General features: G+C 41.6%; 1 long non-coding RNA gene across 4 annotated transcripts in view; it reads right to left on the bottom strand.

Annotated features, from left to right (window-relative positions):
- Positions 1 to 13,251, bottom strand: part of LOC309847016 — a 159,254-nt gene that overhangs the window by 133,189 nt on the left and 12,814 nt on the right. For 3 of the 4 annotated variants that reach the window (XR_014302261.1, XR_014302262.1, XR_014302263.1), the window contains exon 2: positions 1,410 to 1,512. This is a non-coding gene — a long non-coding RNA (uncharacterized lncRNA). Of the gene's footprint in view, positions 1 to 1,409; positions 1,513 to 11,623; positions 11,754 to 13,251 lie in introns of all 4 variants that reach the window. The other variant, XR_014302260.1, reaches the window with a different exon arrangement.

Below are 13,251 nucleotides of genomic sequence, written 5' to 3'. Positions count from 1 at the left end.
TACCTCCGAGAGCTGTGGTGAGATTCCATAAATTAGTATCTGTAAAACACTAAACGAGGGGCCAGTACATATTAACCACCTAATAAATGTTAGTTACTATGACTATCACCTAGGAATGTTGCAAAATCATAATTACAGCACATTATATTTTATTGTCCTCTAGCTGCATACCAAGAAATCACCGTATAGACAAACATTAGCCAGAACTTTTGTTATTTCAGTTCCTAAACACTTTGCTATGAGATCCAAAATGTAACAGATTGGAGTGGCTAAAGTCAACGAAGACTAATGAGAGGTTTCAGTATTCTTTTTTGCCAGTGATCCTACTTCTAGGAACGCCATTTTTGGAAATTTTCAAATATGCAAGCACCAGGTACAAAGAGGCTCACTGCAGTGTTATTTATATGGTGAAGAAGGAGACCCAGCCTACCTGAGAAACAATCTAAGAATGATTGAAAAACACTACAAATATTATGAAGCCACTAAGAGGGGTGCTTTTGATAAATGTTTACTGATCAGTAAGTAAATGATCATGAAATAAAGGCAAGTGGAAAAGCTGGTGTCACCAGACCACATTTAGTAATTATGGACGCACAACGACAGAGAAAACTAAAGTCTAGGGAAATGCATCAAAATGTTCACAGTGGGGTTTCTGAGGGTGGAAGGATTCTGTGCATGGATTTTGTTTATATTTCTTGACGGTTTTTGGTGTCACAAATTATTTTATATTTGAGGAAAACATAACTCATACGCCAAAATATTTAATAAAGATTCAGAAGACACACTGGGGACTAACAGGAACTGAACCCATGTCTCCTAAATCCCTAGGTATTTTCTGTGAGTGTGAGTGTGTGTGTGTGTGTGCGTGTGTTAGCCCCAAACGATACCAAATAACAGAGACAGGTGTTGTTATTCTTCAACTTATCTTTGCTTCGGACAGAAAAACTGAGTAATTTCTTGGCTAAAAAACAAAAAAACAGAGAAAGAGAGAGAGAGATGGATGAGGGCAGTTGGGGAGGGCAGCAAGGGCTTCCTAAGGCATTAGGGTACAATTTGGCATTAACTCATCACAACTATATGTTTTCACAACAATAGGTAGAAACATCCTTGGCCCCTAGCAAAATGGAAGAGACCCCTCTCCCCTCTACCAGTTCCTTTGTTAGAGCTTTTAAAAAAATGAAGTGTGCGGTTTAAAAAAAAAAAAATTAAAAGAAAGCAAAATAATACTCATGCAAACAGGACAAGTCAAGTCCAAATAGACAAGGAACAGAATTCCATGAATTCCCATGCCCCTTCATGCCACGCCTTGCTAATAAAGCTCCCTCTCTGAATCCTGCACCTAAGGAAAGATTACTAGGGAGAGCTGTGCTCTGGAAGGGCTCAGAAGCATTAGGAAAGGTCAGTTTTACCTGCAGGTCATCTAATACCCTTAGACAGGGTCCCAGGTACTGCCCTCCGCCTGGGGGCCTTTCCCCTTCAGGGCAGGGAGCCTTGCAAAAGCTGCGCTTTGGCCTGAAAGGAAAGATGAATAAAATTAGGATTATTTATGATACTGGAGTGATTTAATAATATTTTTCAAGAACCTGAAGGATTTATGTACAGGAACTGCTGTTTTAGTAACTAAACCCTTTTGGATGGACTCCAAGATAAACTAAGTCTTGTCTGGTTTCCGCCCTGAGCCTCTCCACCTTTTCCAGTTTCTCTTGGCAGAGAATCTCTTCTACTTAGCTGAAGGGTGATGGTCAAGGAGATGACCTTCTTGGCTGCTTTATCTACGCTCGTCCCACCTCGAAATGTCTCTCAGCTTCTCTTTGTTCCTTCAAATCTCAAAAGGCAGAATCAAGAGGGGAGGGAAGTAACATTTGCTGAATGCCTGCTGCATGCCAGGAGCTGGCAGATACATTAGCTCATGTAATTCCCACAAACACCTTGTGAGGTAGGCATAATTATTCCTATTTTGCTTGTTAGGGGATAGAGGAAATTTATTCTTTTAGCAGCTGGTAGAAGAATTCCTCTTGGGGGCGGAACCATCTTTGTGAGAAAATGCCTTATTCAGCCTCTTTGGGCTGTAAAGCAGGGATATGGGGCAATATGTGGAGGAACTGGGGGTGGGGGGAGACCCAGGGCTCCTCACTCAGAAAGAAGAGCCAGAAGCAAGAGGAGAGCAGGAGGTTTATAAAGACTGTGGGGCAGGCTGAGGGGCACAACACGCTCCACTCTCCCGAGGGACACTCTTTTTTGATCTCCAATAAATGCACTAAGCTTATGAAATGCTTGGCGAAAGAGAATTCTCAGAATGGCCTTGTTGGCACAGGGTGAAACAGAGGCCCCCTGTGTGGCACCCGAAATGGTAATGGGTGGTACCAGAGGGATGTGTTTTCTTAATCAAAGAGTATGAAGTCCTCCCTTGACACCCAGGCAGGCAGGGGGACTGAGGCACAGAGAAGTCAAACCACGTTACTGAGATCAAACAGCAGTGATGAAAACATGCATCACCAGCCGAGATTGAAGAGACCCGGGTCTATTTATCCCGAATGTCCTTGGCGTTTTCTCTAACCCACAGATTGCTAAGTGAGGTGGCTCTCTCCTCTCCAAGGCCAGCTCTTCCCCTGGTGTACTCCATCCAATCCTAGTCACAGCAGTGGGATTTACTGAGTGCCTACCTGATGCCGGGCATGGCTGCACCCATTTGCTCTTTCAGTCCTCGCCAACATCACGTATAATTATTGGGATTTCAGAACGTGAGAACTGCTACTTAGAGAGTGAAGACACTAGCTCAGGGGCCCGCTGCTGGAAGTGGTGAGACCAGACTGATTCTTTCCTCCCCTCTCATTCCTTCCCACCTCCATCAGGAATGATTCCTCCAATTAACCCATTCCTTCCCTACCATACCTTGGGCTGCACCCCGAGATGGGACCTGGTGGGGTACGCACAGGTCATGCAGCTCAGCTTGGGTCAAAGTCATTCTGAAAGCTCAGGCTAGTAGTGTAACTCCAGGGTTGGCAAACCTTTTCTCTAAGGGGCCAGACAGTAAACATTTTCAGCTTTATGGGCTGGAAATGATCTCTGCGGCCAACTGCTTCACTCTGCCTTTGTAACATGAAAGCAGCCAGAGACGTAAAGGAATGCACATGGCTGTGTTCTAATAAGGCTTTATTAATGGACACTGAAATTTGAATTTCATATATTTTCTGCATGTCACAAAGTGTTATTCTTCTTTTGTTTTCCCCTCCAACTATTTAAAAAGATAAAAACCATTCTCAGTGCAAGAGGCACATAAAAACTGGAGGCTGGCTAGATCTGGCCCATCGGTCACAGCTTGCTGACCTGTGGTTTTAGTAAATGCTCCCTCCTCTGGGGTTCCACATCCAGCTGGGCCCACATCCAGGCTGAACGGCCTCTGGGCTGGGCTTTGATCCTTCTTTCCTCTCGCCTATAAAACCACACATGTTCAGTTCCTGGGCTTCTGCACATTGCTCTCTCCTTAGGAGCTCTCCTCCAAGGCTAAAGCTTCTCCTCCTGCTGAAACAGAAGAAAGGTTGTCTGCTGTCCCCGAAGGAGGTGGCCATAAGATAAGACAGAACTGCATCACTTAGGTGACCCGGTGAAGCTAAGCTCCAGGGCAGGTGAAAGGAGTGTCACCCTAAGGCTAGGACAAGCTTTGAGAATAATATGCTTTCAAATAGATGGAACACCCTCAAAAGAAATCTCCAGGAAGGGTGGTGAAGACACTGCTGAGAATCTGACTCCAAAGAAGGAGTTCCTGGAGCCCAAAATGGAAATGGTTTTCTCGTCCCAAGAGGCCAAGATGAGAGGACAAGGGATGGTAGGAAAGGTGAAGAGCAGGAATGCAATTCAGACCACTACCAGGGGCAGCCTACATCCAGACCCAGAAAAACGATTAAAATGCCTGAATGAACAATGGAGAATAACTGCTAACATTCATTAACAATCTACTATATTCCAGGCACTATGTTGTGGAATTCTTTACATATATTATCTTATTTAATCCTTTTAACACTCTGATAAAATAGGCATTAAAAAAAACCTCCTTGCATTTATTCAAGAAATGCAAATATTATCTTCTATGTAGCAGACACCGGGCTAGATGCTGAAGACAGGTAAATAAACAAAAGCAGACCTTGTACCTGCTTTCATAAAGATGATAGTCTAGTATGGAAACTGGCAAATTTATGCTACAAAGAAACAGCAAATATTTTACTAGGTCATAAAGTCTCTACTGCAACTACTCTTCTCTGCCTTTGTCATACAAAAATGGCCATACGTAATATGTAAATAAGACGACTTGCTCATGTTCCGATAAAACTTTACTTACAAAAACAGGGTACAGACCAAGGCTGGCTATAGTTAGCTGAAATCTGCTCTAGCCTGAGACAAACATTAAGCAAATAATTTCCACAAATAATAACCACTAAGAGCTATCACATCAAAGTTCCTCATAACAAAAAAGCCTATAATAGAAGGGAGTTTCCATATTTAGGGAGATCAGAGATTTCCTAGAGGGAGTTGGCTTAGATCTAAATGCAGAAATTACTGAAGAGGGAGGTAAGAATTATTACAGAGGAATTGGTATGTGCAAAGGCCCTGTGGTAGAAGGGAGCATAATGAACACAAGACTGAAGGACTATTTATGTGGTTGGAGCAGAAAGAGTGGCTGAAAAAGGCATATAGGGCCCAGACCACAAAAAGATCTTAGGGATCTTCTTAGGGAATTAAGTCTCAGTTTAAGTACAGAAACTATGGCACAAGGAGTTAAGTAGCATGCTCCAGGCAGTATAGGTAGCAAGCAATGAAGCTAGAAGCCCCTAGTCTGTTTACTTCCAGACCTAACTTCTGTATTACCTTTGTTCACTTTGGTTTTATGTTTGCCTTGTGTCTTTATAAACCCCTTTATGAAATTCCAAAATCTCTTAGCAGAATTAAAAGGAAAGGGAATTCTGTCTATATCTAGGCTAGAAGGCTAGCCAAGACCTGACATCAGCTGAAAACCAAAGTAAACTGGGTAGAGGAGTCCTAGTTTGAAAGAAGGAAGTATAAACACTGGAGATAGCTGTCTACTCTCTTTTATCTCAAATGTCCCCTTATATGGAGCCTTATTAAATTGTCCTTATAGTCAATGTCAAATAGTGGTCCTCAGAATATTGCCAAATTTCTGCAACCTGCTCTGACATTCCTCTCTCTCTCTCTCCCTCTCTTTTTAAATGATTTTAAGTAATCTCTATACCCAACATGGGGTTTGAATTTACAACCCTGAGATGAAGAGTTGCCAGGCAGGTGCCCCTCTGATGTCCCTTCTTGATCTAGCCCCTGCCCACCTCTCTAGCTCTGTCATCACCACCTCATTTGTCACCCTCCCCTTCTTTGAGAAAACTGAATGACGTGCTGCTCCATGAAACTCCCTGCTGCCTCTTTCCTTCTGCTGGAAGAGCCAGGCCACCTCTGCCCTTCTGTCTGGATGCCTTCACTTCCTGAAGAATCAATGTGGGAATTACTCCTCAGGCTTCTGGTTTTGCAGAGAGCCTTTTGGGCCTGTTTTCTACCTAGCCTGAATGCTGTGTTCCTCTTCTATACTCACACGGCTAACATCCTAAACTCCTGCTCATGGCCAGCTTCGCTCACTGGCCTCTGAGCTGATGAGCTCTGTGACAGCAAAGAACTTCTCTGATAGGCATTTAGCATTTTCTATGTAGAGGTTAATTTGTTTAACATCACTTTCCATGTGGAGGTTAACTTGCTTAACTTGTTGTTAATCTACTTGTTTCTGCCTCCTAATTATTCTCATATTTCTCCTTGAGAGGTCCTAGAATCAGCAGTTCTCAAAGTGGGGTCCCTGGTCCAACAGCATCAGCATTATCTGAGAACCTGCTAGAAACGCAAATTCTCAAGCCTTCCTCCACCTCTATAATCAGACACTCTGGGGGTTGGCGTCCAGCAATCCATGTTTTTAATAAGCCTCCAGGTGATTCTAATGGTCTCTAAAGTTTGAGACCTGCTGTCTTGTAGGAAATCATTGCTCATTAAATTGTTGTTGATTCCTTAAAGATAGTACCCACTTGTTTTCAATCTGGAAATGAAAAAGTCATTGAGGAAATGACAACGGAAGATTTATTAGGCTGGATTTTTAGAAAAGGAATTTTCTGACATGGTATTTCAAAATAAATCAGGAGTTCAGAGAATGCCCTCCTTCATATGCCTTAAAAATAGGACTGATTCTCTTCTGGCTGAGCCTCGTTTGGGTGTAGTCATGGAGAAGGGCAGGGGTTTGGACAAGACAACCCCACTAGGTGCCTTCCAGTGCTCAGGTTCTCTGCTTCTAGGATATTCTATGCACCGCAAAAGAAATACAAGTTAGGGAGCAGGACGTCATTAGTAGGGGACTTTGGGCTTTCCACCCACAAGGAAGTATATGCTTTTATTCCCCTCATACGTTGAGTCTGTGCCAGTCTAGACTCATAAAGAGAGATGACCAGGACCTTTGGAGAATGGTAATTGTTTGTTTTTAGGTCATAAAAATGAATCCTTGCATTGTTTTCAAAGGAACATGCTCTCCATGCAATCTATACAAACTGAATGACAAGTAGGTGAGGCCCAAGATTGGGAAGATAAAACTTCATTTGTTGATTTTTGGCCCTGGAGCTGAAACAATGGGACAAAGGAGTGGCTTGTTGGTATAAGCTCTATAAAACACAATAATATTAGTCATGTAAACAGAAGAAAATAGGAGAGGCTTAATGAGATAAATTACACCAAGTCACCACATTAGGGATTAAAATATTCTGATAAAGCAAACACACTAAAAGGTCCAAAAGAAAGGATAAAGGGAAGAGTGATAACTTCAGATTTGGAAAACAATGGGTCTTTCTATCCAGGGAGCTGACAAGAGGAGCTTTCAGAGGCTGTCTGAACTGACTGAGCGCCCATTAAGATCCTACTTTTCATCCAAAAAAAAAAAACCCCAAAAAACAAAAAAAACACCCTCTACTCAAACCACTGGCAGACAAAGCCAACACATTCTTTTCTTCTTTGCTTCCCTGTTCTTCTTTTTTTTTTTTCTTCACAATTGCAAAGCAATCCATTTTGCTATATACATCTGTGAAGGGAATAAAAGCGTTCACAGGTTTCCAACTCTCTATTTGCATTCGCTAGATTTGTTGGCCTGACTTGCAAAGTGTGAATCGGCCGCTGTTCTCAAGCTCAGGGGAAAAGAGCCAACTTATCACTGTTTAAGACTGCCCATGTACCTGTGTGAACAGTAACTTTTCATAACCGATTTTATAAGGACATTTGAACAATGGAAGTATAGTGCACAGATTTGTGCTATTTAAGCTAATAGCGCTGCGAGGTCTTGAATAGATAGTCTATTTCTATAGCTGTCTTTATTAAGTGTACATCTATAACTGTGAAGAAACAGAACTTTTCCCAAAACTTGGAACAGGCAAATTCTCTCTGGTTCATACTACCTTAAACTTCTTGGCAAAGGTGATGCGGTTGCCAGAAGCCAATGAGCATTTAAAAAACAACAGAATAAATACTAGTAGTAACAACATCAATAACAACAACAATAATAATAAATAACCAGCAATAACAACAATAATAATAAAATAACCAGGCTATCAAACCTAGCTCAAAACAACAACAACAATAATAATAAATAACCAGGCTATCAGACCTAGCTCTGGGTCAAGAGCTGACAATACTACTGCTAGAGTTAGGTCTGCAGCCTAGCTTTTCAGAAATATTCCTCTTGGGTGTCAAAACTCAAGCCTATGGGAAAAAACAAAACGAAACGCAACACTCCAACCACGGTATTTCCACAATAAGCTTTTGATATTTTATTTGGTTGCTTTTATTATTATTTATTTATTTATTTTTATGTAGGCCTCATGCCCAATGTCGGGGCTTGAACTCATGACCCTGAGATCAAGAGTTATATCTTCTTCTGATCGAGCCAGCCAGGAACCCCTTTTTGGGTATTTTTAGAAGTAGTATGCATGCATTTGTTATGAAAAATATTAAAAATGCAAACAAAAGAATTAAAACAGCCTTGATCATAAGACCTACATAAAGCCATATTTTGTTTTATTTCCTTCCAGGCTTTTTTCTGGGCATATGTTAAGATATGCACACACGTACTACCCAATTCAATACCATCCTATGATATACTAATATCAAATACTATTGCATTATGTACTTTTTTCACTTAATAATTATATATACTTTCTTGCCAATAAAAATTTTAAAGCAAAAGTTATAAATTGATAGTCAATGAAGACGTCTGATTGGCTCATACAATGGTCAACCAAGCGGAGCTGAGGAATGGTGAATCCTGTGAGATGGGGCCTGTGCTCTCAACTTAAGTCTCCACTACTCCATTGTTCTCCCTCTGAGGCTGCAGCTACTATGCCTAATTTCATTTCCGTTCTTAAAAAAAATAATAATAATGATAAATAGTAGGGTTAGGAGGAAAGTAAAACAATCCTTCTCTTCTCCATGTCTCTATTTTATATCCAGACTACTTCACTCACTTCTGTTACTGCTTGGCTCCCAGGTTTGGGATCCTTTTACTAAAGCATGTTTTGTAAAAGCTTTAGAAAATACAGCAATGGGGTACCTGGGTGGCTCAGTTGGTTAAGCATCCAACTCTTGGTTTTGGCTCAGGTCATGATCTCAGGGTGAGATCAAGCCCCATGTTGGGCTCTGTGTTTAGCCAGGAGTCTGCTTGAGATTCTGTTTCACTTTCCCTCTGCCCTTCCACCTCTGCTCCCTTGCATGCTCTCTAAAATAAATAAAATCTTTAAAAAAAAAAAAGAAAGAAAGAAAGAAAAAAATATAGCATTATGTGACTTCCATAATTTATTGAACCAAATCACTGCTGTTGCATACTCTAGTTGTTTCCAGTTTGTTGATATTATCAATAATACTGGAAGGAACATCTTTTTACATAAATGTAAAAGAGACGTTCCTAGAAGCAGAATTGATTTCGAAGGGTAGGAGTATTTTCTTTTTGATATATTCTTCCAAATGCATTTCAGAAAAATTGTACCAAACGCATTCTACTAACAACAGGTGGCTTTGCTTATTCCCTATTCTCTATGCCACAGTATTACCATATATTTTGGTAGAAAGTAGTTGCCAATTTGAGGAGTTAAAAGTGCCATTTCAGAGGGCACCTGGGTGGTTTGGTCAGTTAAGAGTCTGCCTTTGGCTCAAGTCGATATCTCACAGTGCAGATTGAGCCCCAAGTTGGGCTTCCTGCTCAGCAAGGAGTCTGCTTCTCCTTCTTCCCCAACTCCTGTGTGCGCTCTCTCTCTCTCTCAACAAAATCTTGAAAAAAAAAAAAAAAGTGGAATTGCAGGCACTAAGCCAAGTGAAATAAGTCAGAGAAAAACAAGTACTGCATAATCTCAGTTATATGTGGATTTTTTTCAGAAGGCATTTAAGAAATAATAAAAATAAAAATCACATTTTTAGGTGCACCTGGTTGGCTCAGTTGGTAGAGCACATAATTTTTAATCTTGGGGTTGTTTGAGCCCCATGTTGAGTGCAGTCCCTCCTTTCAAAAAAAAAAAAGCATTTTTAATATGATTTCACACACATTTTTTCATATATAGACAATTTTATTTTCTTTGGGAATTGCCTATTCTAACTTTTTTATGTGTGTATGTTGTTGTTTTTTTTTTTTTTTTGACATACTGAAATATTTAACATTCATGAAGTCAAACCTGGCCATACTGTTTCCTTTCTTTGCTTATATGTTTACAAAGTCTCTACCTTGTGACTGGGTAAAATTTTATGTGTATTTTCTCCTGTCTTCTGTTGTTTTCCTTTTTACATTTATGCTTTCAGTATCCCTCTCAACAACATTGGCCAGGGCTTCACAGGGAAACTCTGTTTCATGGCCACGTGGCGCTATATGACCCAGGGTTATGTCTTCTCGTGCGTCTCTAACTCTTCTCAATTTCCCACAATAGCTCCTTGCATACTCACAATCCTTTAAATATTTCGTAGACTGACATATGCTTCAAAAAATGATTTGGGGAATATCATAAAAATGCAGTTGTTTGGGTGACCTGAGTGACTCAGTCCGTTGAGAGTCTGCCTTCGGCTTGAGTGATGATGCCAGGGTCCTGGGATTGAGCCCCACATTGGGCTCCCTGCTCGGCGGGCAGCCTGCTTCTCCCTCTCCCTCATCCTGACACTTCCCCTGTTTGTGTTCTCTGTCATAAATAAAAAAATATTTTAAAAAGAATGCAGTTGTTCTACTCCCTGAGGTGGGATCCAGAAAAATGTAATTTTTACCAAGCACCCAACAGAATTTTTCTCCAAAGTGATGGAGGAACTGCTGGGTGGGCCCTCTTACCAATCTGCAATCCGTCTATATCTCTATCTCCATGTCTACGCAGAACTACATCCACATCCATTATCCGTGTAGTACCCACCGAACACCTGTAGCTATCTCCCAGGTACCTCAAACTCAATCTAAAGTACAATTCACTACCTAGCCACTCAAAACTGCTCATCTGCTAACAACAAAAGGTTCTTCTGCCCCAGATCTGAATCAGCCATTTCACCAAGGATCTCTCATATCTTTTATTAGATAATGGTATTTAGAAACTAAGGTCTGGGCACTGTATACCTACCATTATCTTGTCTTACTTTGAACTGTTTCCTTGGGACACAGTTCCAGCTGTGAGATTATTAGCTTACAGAAGATGAAATATTTTATGGCTCTTGATTCAATATTGACAAAGGTACAACCAGTCCATTCGTGGGCCCTATTGGGACCATATATCTTTGCCTCTCCTCCCTCAGCTTGTGTCAGTCGCTAATATTGAAGCGGTAGCATTACCTAACATTGTCCTCCTGATATGAGAAGTTCAGGGGAGAGGACTGACATACAGTTCCTATCCCCGCCTTGTCTAGTTCCCCAGGGATCTTTGCTGGATGGAAATAACAGACACACCCTGAACAAGAGCCAAAAGGGGAAGAAAGAACTAGGTGGGCAAGCGTACCATCCAGTTCCCCCTTATGCCCCTTCTCCAAATTAGTGCATGTCTGGTACATTTGTAGAGGAAGATGGGGCCAAGGCCAGGACCTGTAAACAAGGTTTCCCACTTGCCTTTACCTCCTTAGTCTATGCACCCTCAGAATGCACCAGGAAGACAACTGGCCTTTCATGATGGCAGTGAGAAAAAGAGAAAGATGGGCATGATTTCTGAACTTTAATGAACAGTAAAAACATCGACCAAAAATGTGTGGCCCAGATGAGCATACTGAGAGAATGGAGGATGGAGAGAAAGGTAGCCATGGAGAGGGTAGAGATGGGGCAGAAATGTGACTCCTCCCAGACTCGCATAGAGTTATCATTTGTGATAAGAGGGGATGGAATTTCCTTTCGTACAAGTACTACCAGGCATGCTCTCCAAACATGCTTATTCTTCTTTGCCTCAGGTAAAGCCCACATTTATTCACCCAAACTAAGTCCAAAAAGACACTGTGAGGCCCTTGGAAAGAACAAGGCTTGCTATAAGCTGTCTCGATTTCCTTAAGGGTGAAAAGTGAAGAAAAAACACTGGAATTAAAATAAAAAGCTTAGGGGTACCTGGGTGGCTCAGTGGGTTAAAGCCTTTGCCTTTGGCTCGGGTCATGATTTCTGGGTCCTGGGATCGAGCCCCATATCAGGCTCTCTGCTCAGTGGGGAGCCTGCTGCCTCCTCTCTGCCTACTTGTGATCTGTCTGTCAAAATAAATAAATAAATAAATAAAGCTTAGTGAAAAAGAAAAGAAAAGGAAAGAAAAAAAAGATGACAGGGAAGAATCCGTGCAGACATTGATCAAATCTTATACCTGGCCCAAAAGGTGCCACTACCACATTGCTGCTGTTGGTGAGCTTAGGGGAGATCTCTTCCTTTTTTCTGATGCTTCTGGCTGACAGGACGTCCCAACATCTCCAAACTGGACTACTCTCAGTCCAGCTCCTTCAGTTAAACCCAGAGGTTAGGCTAAGCTGAAGGGGTGGTCAGTAATTCACCCAAGAGGCATGAGGCATTCGGGCTAAGTACGCTGTCTGTAACATGGCCCTGCCTCTGTGAGATTTGGGGCTCGGTTTCCCATTTGTGAACAGAGATGTATTCATCAGAGTTCTCTACAGAAACAGAACCAATGGGACATATGCGGTGGGAGGGAGAGCATTATTACAGGCAATGGCTCCTGTGATTATGGAGGCTGAGAAGGTCGCTTACAAGCCAAAGCCAGTGGTGTCATTCAGTCAGATTCTAAAAGCCCAAGAACCAAGAGAGTTGATGGTGTAACTCTCAGTTGAAGGACGAAGAGTGAACAAGGATTGAAACCGTGGTAGGAGTGGTGGGAATGGTGACAGTGTAAATCCCAGCCAGAGTCTGAAGACCAGCAGTGCTGTCAGAGGGCAGGAGAAGATGCATGTCTCAGAGTAATGGAAGAGCAAATTTGCCCTTCTACCTTTGTTGTTCTATTCAAGGCCTGTGCTGACTGGATGATATCCATTCACACCAGTGAGAGCAAACTTCTTCACTTAGTCTGTTTCAAATGCTAATCCCTTCCTGAAATCCTGCCCCAGTTAGGCCCAGAAATAATGTTTTACCAGCTCTCTGGGCATTCCCCCTTAGTCCAGTCAAGATGACGCATGAGATTAACCATCACAGGTGATAACAGTATTGACTTCAGAGTCACCGTGAGGAACAGATGAATTCGTATGCGAAGTACTCAGAACAGTGAACTCAGAAACAATGGTTAGAAGGTGTAATGATGATAATGGGGACTACAAGGTGTCAAAAGGCATCTTCCTTCAACAGGAAGGTACTGAAATTCCATCTGATCACTGCTATAGTTTGAAAGGTGTCCAAACTATGCCTCAGGGAATGCTACTGTTTCAGGAGCTGGGCCCAAGTAATTCATGGCTACAACAGAGTAATGACCATCTTCCCTGGCCCTCTCTCTACCAACTGCAGACTAAGTTAATGGATATAATTTTTTAACTTAAATTTTCATCCCATTAGTTTTTACACCTTTAGTGCTAAGTGAGCGTTTGGAAAGAATTAATGAGTAGAAAACAATTATTGGAAATGCTCAGAAGCAGTCACCCAGGCATAGCTTAATAGCCAGATTATTTTTCATGAAAATGTACACAATTGTACAATATTCGAGATTGTATAAATATAAGAGTTACTTTCTGGTGGTAAATTTTAGTCTTAGT

This window comes from Mustela nivalis, assembly GCF_964662115.1.
Source record: "Mustela nivalis genome assembly, chromosome: 13".
NCBI classification, from domain to species: Eukaryota; Metazoa; Chordata; class Mammalia; order Carnivora; family Mustelidae; genus Mustela; species Mustela nivalis.
This window is presented reverse-complemented; position numbering and strand designations above follow the sequence as displayed.